This window comes from Drosophila nasuta, chromosome 3 (assembly GCF_023558535.2).
Source record: "Drosophila nasuta strain 15112-1781.00 chromosome 3, ASM2355853v1, whole genome shotgun sequence".
Classification (NCBI taxonomy): Eukaryota; Metazoa; Arthropoda; class Insecta; order Diptera; family Drosophilidae; genus Drosophila; species Drosophila nasuta.
The window spans coordinates 38830009-38838332 of NC_083457.1; the positions used below are offsets into that span (position 1 = coordinate 38830009).

At 37.0% G+C, this 8324-nt stretch overlaps 1 protein-coding gene across 1 annotated transcript in view; it reads right to left on the reverse strand.

Moving 5' to 3' along the window:
- Positions 1–7422, reverse strand: part of LOC132788858 (talin-2) — a 33054-nt gene extending 25632 nt beyond the window's left edge. Inside the window, 1 exon segment of the mRNA XM_060796502.1 lies at positions 7259–7422. The gene's annotated coding sequence lies outside the window, so the exon portion shown is untranslated.
- Between the last annotated feature and the right edge of the window lie 902 nt (positions 7423–8324).

Below are 8324 nucleotides of genomic sequence, written 5' to 3' on the forward strand. Positions count from 1 at the left end.
AGTCAGTGAAAATTGAAAAACAAATTTATAAAAACAAAAAAAAAAACAAAACGATTAAGAAAACTACAGTCGATTGTTCTTGACAATAAAACCATATTCTACATACATATATACCAAATTCATACAACAACAAAATATTAAAGTGCCGAAGGCTATATTGGTATATCGATGTAGTACTAAATTCAAAATAAACCATAGCAAATATATCAGATTGTCATCAAAAGCACCCAAGACCGAATTTCTGTACCCGTTTTATTGTTTTTTTTGTACCATATAAAATTATTTCTAAAATAACTTTTATAATTTTCAGTAATCATAAATACTGTAGCGAGTATAAAATTTGGTGAAGCACAAATATCTTTTTTTTTTGCAGTTCCCTAAAGAATTTCACATTCAATCACTCTCCACTGCAGTGTTCTAAAAGTTGTTTTCATTAAGAAATGTATCGTGTCTCATATCACCACACTTGACAGCACGTTTTCATTTTGAAGAAAGTATCGCATTCCCTGAACACAACTTGCCTTATCGCAGTTCTCTGATAACTTTTGAGAAAACAACGAAAAAAAACGCATACTTAGATTACCGTTGTACAGTTCGTCTCTCGCTCTCTTTACAGGTCAATCAACTCACGATCCACAGCAGCAGCTGATCACAACAAACAAAAAAAAGTTTACAATTAAAATTACTCTTCTGTATGCATTGCAGATAAAATTTCGCCGGGATTTCGAAAGAAATGCAAATTGTAAAGCAAAGTAGAGCACGAGATAAATAAAACTCAAATGCTTAGCCAAATAAGAGCAAGAGTTAAGAGAGAGGAGAGGGGGAGAGAACAAGTGTGTGGTCGGGTCAACTAGACAAGCCGGGACCCAGGCGAACTTTGGCTTTGGGAGACTGGGAATGTGGCAGGCACTTTGTGGATGGGCAGCGTCGATAACCCCAGCTGTAATTTGAGTAAACAAGACGTCGACTGTCGTCACTCGGGCAACTCTTCGTTGTCTGCCACACAATGGGGCACAAATTTTGTATCACTATCAGTCGCTGGCAATGGCAACGGCAACAACGGAGCAGCAACAATGAGCATCCATTGGCTCTCTCTCTCTCTGCGGCTTATTGATGGCAAAATCCAGATAAAAGATGCATTAAAAGTAACAAAATACACAATAAATAAACAGCAAACAAAAGCAAACAAACAAATCAAATCGAATGACGTTCCCAAAAGGGGGATGTACCCATTGACTGAGTGTGTGTAAGTGTGTGTGTGTGTAGAAGTGTGTGTGGGTGGTTGAGTAGCTTGTAATTTTCAATTAGCCTGCATCAAGGTGGTTGCCAAACATAATGTGGACAAATTATGTCAACAGATAGACATCAGTTCAGGCTAATTAAAAGGGCATTCATCGAGTGTGTGTGTGTGTTTTAATCCTTTCCTCGATCTGATTAACTTTAATTAAGCTACACTTATGCAGCAATAGATAAATGTGTAGCCTTGAGTTTGCATTTCCCATGGCCAAGCCAAGTAAATGGCAAATGCTTTCCCCGAGTTGCCAGCCAAGAGACATTTGCCAAGCAATTTTATGATTGGCTGCCAAGCGCCTCGCCACTCCAAGCAAAGTGCTTCGCCCCCTCCTCCTCTTGCTCCTCCTCAGTCGTTGGCAACGCAGAGAGAAGAAAAAAATTAGGCTCCCGCCAGTCGGGCTCCAATGGATTTTCGCACAAGTGAGTGCCAAAAGAGACAGCGCATATATATACACAGAGATATATATATGCTGAATTTATATACATAGCCCTGGGGCGGCTCCCGAGTTGAGTTTGGCATGCGATTTGCGTAGAAGTACTCAACGGAGAGAATGCCACATTGCATCCATAAACTAAATGCGAATAAAGACATTAAATGCGAAATACACTTTTTACACATAAAGCCTGTTCATTGATTAACAACAAACAACTGGCAAAGGGAAAAGAAAAAACCCCACCCACCCAAGGCCAGGCGAGAAAACTAGCGATAACTGCCAATGAGCACGCCATGAGAATGGACGAGCGAATTCTCATCGTATTGTAGATATCAACTCACTTTAGGAGGGACTCAAGATACACACATTCCATTCCATTCCCACTTTTGGGTGCGGTAGCGTCTCAGTTTATCGTACACAACTTGAGTGTTGCTTAATTTGATTGAAATTGATAGCATTGAGAAGGCACTAGAATTAGTTGGGATCGCTGATTAAAAGTTTAGATGTAATCAGCAGCTGATTAAAACATTTGACAATTGTTTCAAGAAGCGACATCAATCTGCTGAAGATTATTACCGAATAGAACTTTATTTGAATAAACAATTTTATGAAAATAGAACTGGAATTCGCTATGCGAAAGATGACCTAAAAACATTCTTATTGAGTCAAAATTAATTTGATTAACAACGAAAGATGAATGTGATATGAACATGCATCTAAATTGTATGTTAATTATTTGCAAAATTTATAACAATCTGCAAATGATGAACAACAATTTGGGCTGAGAACTTAATTGACTTTCAAATTAAAAAATATTTCATGACATTTTTATAGCCGCTACCCACAAGTTAAAAAAGGGTATTATAACTTTGTGACGATAGGAAATGTATGTATGTCGATGTACCAAAAATATCATTCGCTATAATTTAGTATTTTTTGTATATTAATTCGGCATATGTTTGCTTTTATTCAAAATGTTTAGAGGTTATTTCTCATGTAGCTTTCTCACTTGTTATATAAGGAATTATAAAAAAAATTTAAAGTGAAACGGTCCATTACATTTTGATACAATAAATTATAATAAAAACAAAGTTTTAACGTGACTTTCGCCAATTTCACTTTTAAATTTTAAATGAGTAACAAAGATAATTAAAGTTTACCTACAGATTGCTATTATATAGGATTTAAAAAATGTGTCATATAGTAATAAAAAAATATGTGTTAATAATTGGAAGTACAAAAAACAATCTACAGAACCTAAACACGAATTTGGCAACGTAATCGCATAATTGTTTAATAATAGTATAACATTTAAAAACGAATAACTTAGTTGAACCCAGCAGTATTAGAGGGAAGACGTCTACAAAAGATTCTTTTAATAAATACTATCTGTATAAAGATAAGAAAACATTTCTGGTACAAGTTGAGCAAAATTTGTCAATCAAATCTAATAGAACACTGTTTGGATTCCTGATAAAGCACTCTAACTAAAACGAAACCTACAAGCAATTTGACAATATTTTCATAAACAAAAAGACAATCTCAGAAGCCAAAAAAACATTGGCAGCATATCAGTTTACTCGATTACTCGAATACACAGAGCATTCAGACTGCCCACTGTGCGAAAAATATTTGCAGTAAATAAGCAACTCGAAGTGAAGCGACAGTTGAGCTATCTGGTTAATCGGAAGAGTGACGTAATTAAGCAAAGGTTTTACGTCCAGCCGAACCCCTTTTTGTGGGTAAAACATTGTCAACAGATAAAGGACAGATAAAGAAGACAAATATAAATATAAATTCGAATGCTTATGTGCACGTATAATTTTGTGAGTAACTGTGAGTAAATAATCAAAATAAAAATGCACATCGACGAACTCGTTTTGCATAAATCTTTTCATTCATTCGCGTATTTTTTCCCCCCACAAGGCGACAACTGACAAGCGACTGCGACTTTGTGACGCAGAGAAAGACAAGCGACGTTGTTTCTCTCTATATATAGAGAAGACGACGAGCAAATGCATATGAGCTCACATTAATAAATAAAGCAAGTATGTATAATAATAATTATAATCGTCCTTATCAAGCCAGAGGGAAGCAATAGTCCACATGGCTTCCTCTTGTTCTCCCTCTATCTCTCACTCTCTGTCTCCACACACAATTGGATGACTAAGCGAACAAGCGTCTGACTCTTCTTTGAGCACAGTGTGCAAAATGGTCAGAGGAATCATCAAAATTGGACTTCGTCTTGAGAAAACGGAATTCGAAGTCAAAAAGGAAATGCTTGAAATTCCATTGAGGTCGCCCACTTGCATCGATTTGATTTCGCTTTGCTTTTGTAATATTATTTTTTTTTTCTTTTTTTTCTGGTTCGCCTGCAACAGCGGGGCACGCTTCAATGGCAGCCACCTCCACTTGCCACTTGAGTTCCGCGTAATTAAGAAACATTCCAAAACAATAAACTATATATAAATATGCATAGCTACAAATGTGTTTGTTTCTGTCTGTCTGACTCTATGCCGTAATATGGCAAAAGCCTATCGAACTCAATAGGAAAAACTCAATTTGTTGTTGTTGTTGCTCTGATTCTGGTTATGGCTCATATTAAACTCGTATTTTTGGGCATTTTGCGCTTTTTTTTTGGATACCCTTTGAAGTTTGTAGAATAGATCATATTAATTGAAGCTGAAACTCGAGTAGGAAGTTGAAAAATTTTTTAAGATGTATCTTTTATTTCAGAGTTCTATCGATGCTTGTTTAGTCTATTAAAATTTTGTCGAAAATAATAGTGCCAAGAACTGCTTATTTTAGTTTTTCTATTTCTTCTTACTGTACTTCTAGAGAACAACATCCAAAACTTTTTCCATTCATTTTAAAACAGTGTTTTTACCTTTTTTTTAATTATGTTTCATACATGCCTTACAAAATCCGATTTTTACTTTCTTTGAGAGGATATCATTAAACTATATTCAAAATGTAAAAATGTACAACAAATTTTTTTCATTAATCGCATTTCTGGAAATATTCAATATATTCTTGTATTCTTCTATTATAAGTTGATTTGATACAATTATAAAATATTACAATATTTTCTATAGATCTTCACACTAATTCATAAGTACGCAGTATCTTGAAGTCTATCACTCTTGAGTAGGGCAACTTGATTTGTTTTTTTGCTGTTGCTATTGCTGTTGTGAGTTTTGAATTTTGTGTTTGGGTTGTTGTTTCTCAAAAGAATGAAACATGTGTGCGGCAGCAGTTTGAAAGGCTGCCCAAGTATCTGTCTCTGTATCTGTATCTATAGCTGTATCTGTACAGATATACATACATCTGCATAAATATGTAAACATTCATGTATGTGCATATGTGTGTAGTTTGTGCACTGCACAAATGAAAATGCTGAGGCGTTAAAAAAATAGAGCACATACAGTTGTTATTTTTGTACTTAATTGTTATTGCCTCGTCTACAACACTGTTGTTTTTATAATTGTTGTTGTTGTTTTTTGTTGTTGTTATTGCTGTTCGGGCATTTGGAGCACTGAATTTTGATATTCTACAAATACACACACACAACGTTACAAATTTCTTGCTTAATTTGTTTTAATTGAGCTTGAAACATGAGGCAAACATTTGTTTCGTTCTTTTTTTTCGGCTTCATTTATGCAGTTCCAACAACTGTCAACAGTTTTCCGAAAAATCTCTGTAAATCATTTCGAAATTAATGTAATAATTTCGGAATTTTGTATGTTGTTCTCTTGACCCAATTATTGAAATTTATCTAAAACAAAATCGCAGCTAAAAGCTTTTAAATCAACTCGTTTTGGGATGAGGAGAAAACGTCAACTGTATTACGCATGTAAATCTTCAATTAATTAAAATCTCCATTAAATCGCGTTAAATAAAGTGCGGCTTAACCGCGAAAATAATTCGAAAGTTGTGCGACAACAACTCAATTTTTGGGGGGGACTGCAGAGGGGGAAAACGGAATGAATGGAAACCGCATGGAGTCGAGTCAATTAATGAATGTATGCAAAAAATAGAAAAAAACCGATTAATGCGTAACAAACGCCCACTAAAGAAACTTTGTCAATTGGCCAAGTTACAAATCTGAGTAGACTTGTCATTTGCATTAAGTCTGTTACTGAATGAATTTATTGAGTGTGTGTGTGTGTGTGTGCGTGTTTGTTTGTGTGTGGAACGGATGCAACTACAACAAAGACAACAACAACTACAACAACAACCGCAACGACCACGTCCAAGTCCAAGTTAAGCCCACACAAGCGACAAAACAATTCGAGAGCGCGACAATTTGAGAGCGATGGCATGGAGTGAAAATGAGCTTTGATTTCTTTATGTCTGATTTGTTTATGTGGCGCACATACCATAAAACCAAAACAAACGCAAAAGCAAAGACAAGCAAACGAAGCTCTCAAATAAGGTCAAAAGCTCTCTTGTGGACAGAAGAAGAGATGCAGACGACCGCAAACTGAATAAAGCAAAAAACAACAAAAACACAATCGAGTGAGAGAGCGACACAGATGATAATAGGGAATACAAAAATTGAAATCCGAAATACGCCCACAAAACAAAACAAAAAGCAACAAAGCGAAATTTTGCCAAACGATCAAACAAAACAACGTGTGGAAAGCAACACACAAAAAAAAAACGTAAACTACGACGTCGACGTCAAAGTCAACTGCGACTGCGGGCAGCAAACAGTGAGTGGCTAATGGATTATGACAAAAAGCTCGAAACGAGCGCAGCGAGATTGAAATGCAAATAAAAACAAGACGAAAAAAATAACAATTCAACTTACAAATAAAACAAATGTCGTCGCAGGTATCTTCAAAGATACATAGTTTTTTTCATGAAATATAAAAAGCGGTCAGCAGAGTGGGGGGAGTAGGGGGGGGCAGAGAAGTGTAGAGAACCACAGTAGCAGCTGGCTACGCAAACAAGCTGGCAGCGTAGCATACAAAACACACACACTCACACACACATAAATCATACGTATAGCAGAAATATAGAATGAAAATAACACTAATATAAAGTCAGGGGCAGAGAAGCTACGTCAGCGGTTGCGTCGGCGTCGCCGTCAACAGCGCGCACAAGCGATGAGGTAATTCTCTGGTTGTTTTTAACTTTTGACGAAAAAAAATAAAAACACTTTTGCGCTGCTACAAAATTTGATTAGAAAGGCAAAGGACTCGCAAGCTTTTTGCAACTTTTGTTTTTTTTTTGGGTTTGGGTGTTTTTTTTATGTGACTGCTGCGCAGGCGCTGAGCACGGGGGCCGCGCGTGGGTGCCGCATGTTGAATGAATGAAGTTGCAGTAGCAGAGATTACACAATTAATTTGCCTATTTATGTGGCTGTTGCTTGCTTTTTATCCGTAAAAATAACGCCATATGTCACGCACTAATACACGCAAAGGCCGCAGCACACAAACACATTCGCATATATGCTCGCACACACACACATACATATCCGATAACTGGCGCAGCATACAGCGTATATACTTCGTATGTATTTATACCTTTTTGCTAAAAATTTTCTGGCGTTTTAAATTTATTTATTGCTTTTTGATATGTGAACTTGAATATCGCACGCACACACCCGCACAACACAAATTATATATATATTTGTATGTATGTATTCGTATTTTGTAGTTATCGATATCGGCCACGGCACGAATCGGCACCGACGACGGTTAAAACTCAACTGAGTCGTGCGCCTACAACTTGCGCCGAACGCAAGCGGCTCAGAGAGCCCCCAAAAGTGCTCTCTCTCTCGGTCTCGTGCTCGCACTCTCTCACGGCACCTGCTACGCTCATCTCGCTCTTTGGCGCTCGATCGCCATGGCAAGCAAATGTAAACAAAACAAAAAGTAGGCAACCGGAGAGAGTGCCAAAGAGAGCAAGAGAGAGAGTGAGTGCTGAAAAGAGCGCCAAAGACAAGGTGATGGACCCATGCCAGTGGGTGCATGACAACAACAACAACAATAGCAGCAAACACAACGAATGTCGTGATGACTAATTTCTTTAGGCAATGGCCAATTGTTTTTGTTGTTGTTACTCTTTTGTTTTACAAATTTATTGCAAGACGCAAACTGAGGAAGCGACAAAGTGGAAGTGGAAATGGAAATGGAAGTTGAATGAATAGTCACAGCTTGCCGCTTAACCCACGATACAGAAGTGTTGAGTCACTTTAAAATTAGCTGGAAAAATAAACAAACAAACAAATAGCATTGTTAGGGAGCCGGGCAGAAAACATATTAGAACGCACTGTCGACACTTTTGTAGGCAATAAATTGAGCTGAGCTCCATGCATTTTTATATGCATTACGTACTTAGTTTAAATATATATACACTTAAATGCGCTCCGACAAAAAAGTGTGTAAACAAATGAGCAACAAAAAAAATACAGAAACGAGTTTCTTTACAGTTTGTTTGGGAGGCTGATGACGACGCTCTGAATGTTGACGACGCCCCTTGTTTTTCAATTATGCTCAATTATTGACACAGTCATTAGGCAATTGATGATGCCCAGTTTGCTTGACTGACTGACAAAATGCTCGCGCCTTTTGCCTTTGCGTTTTGCCC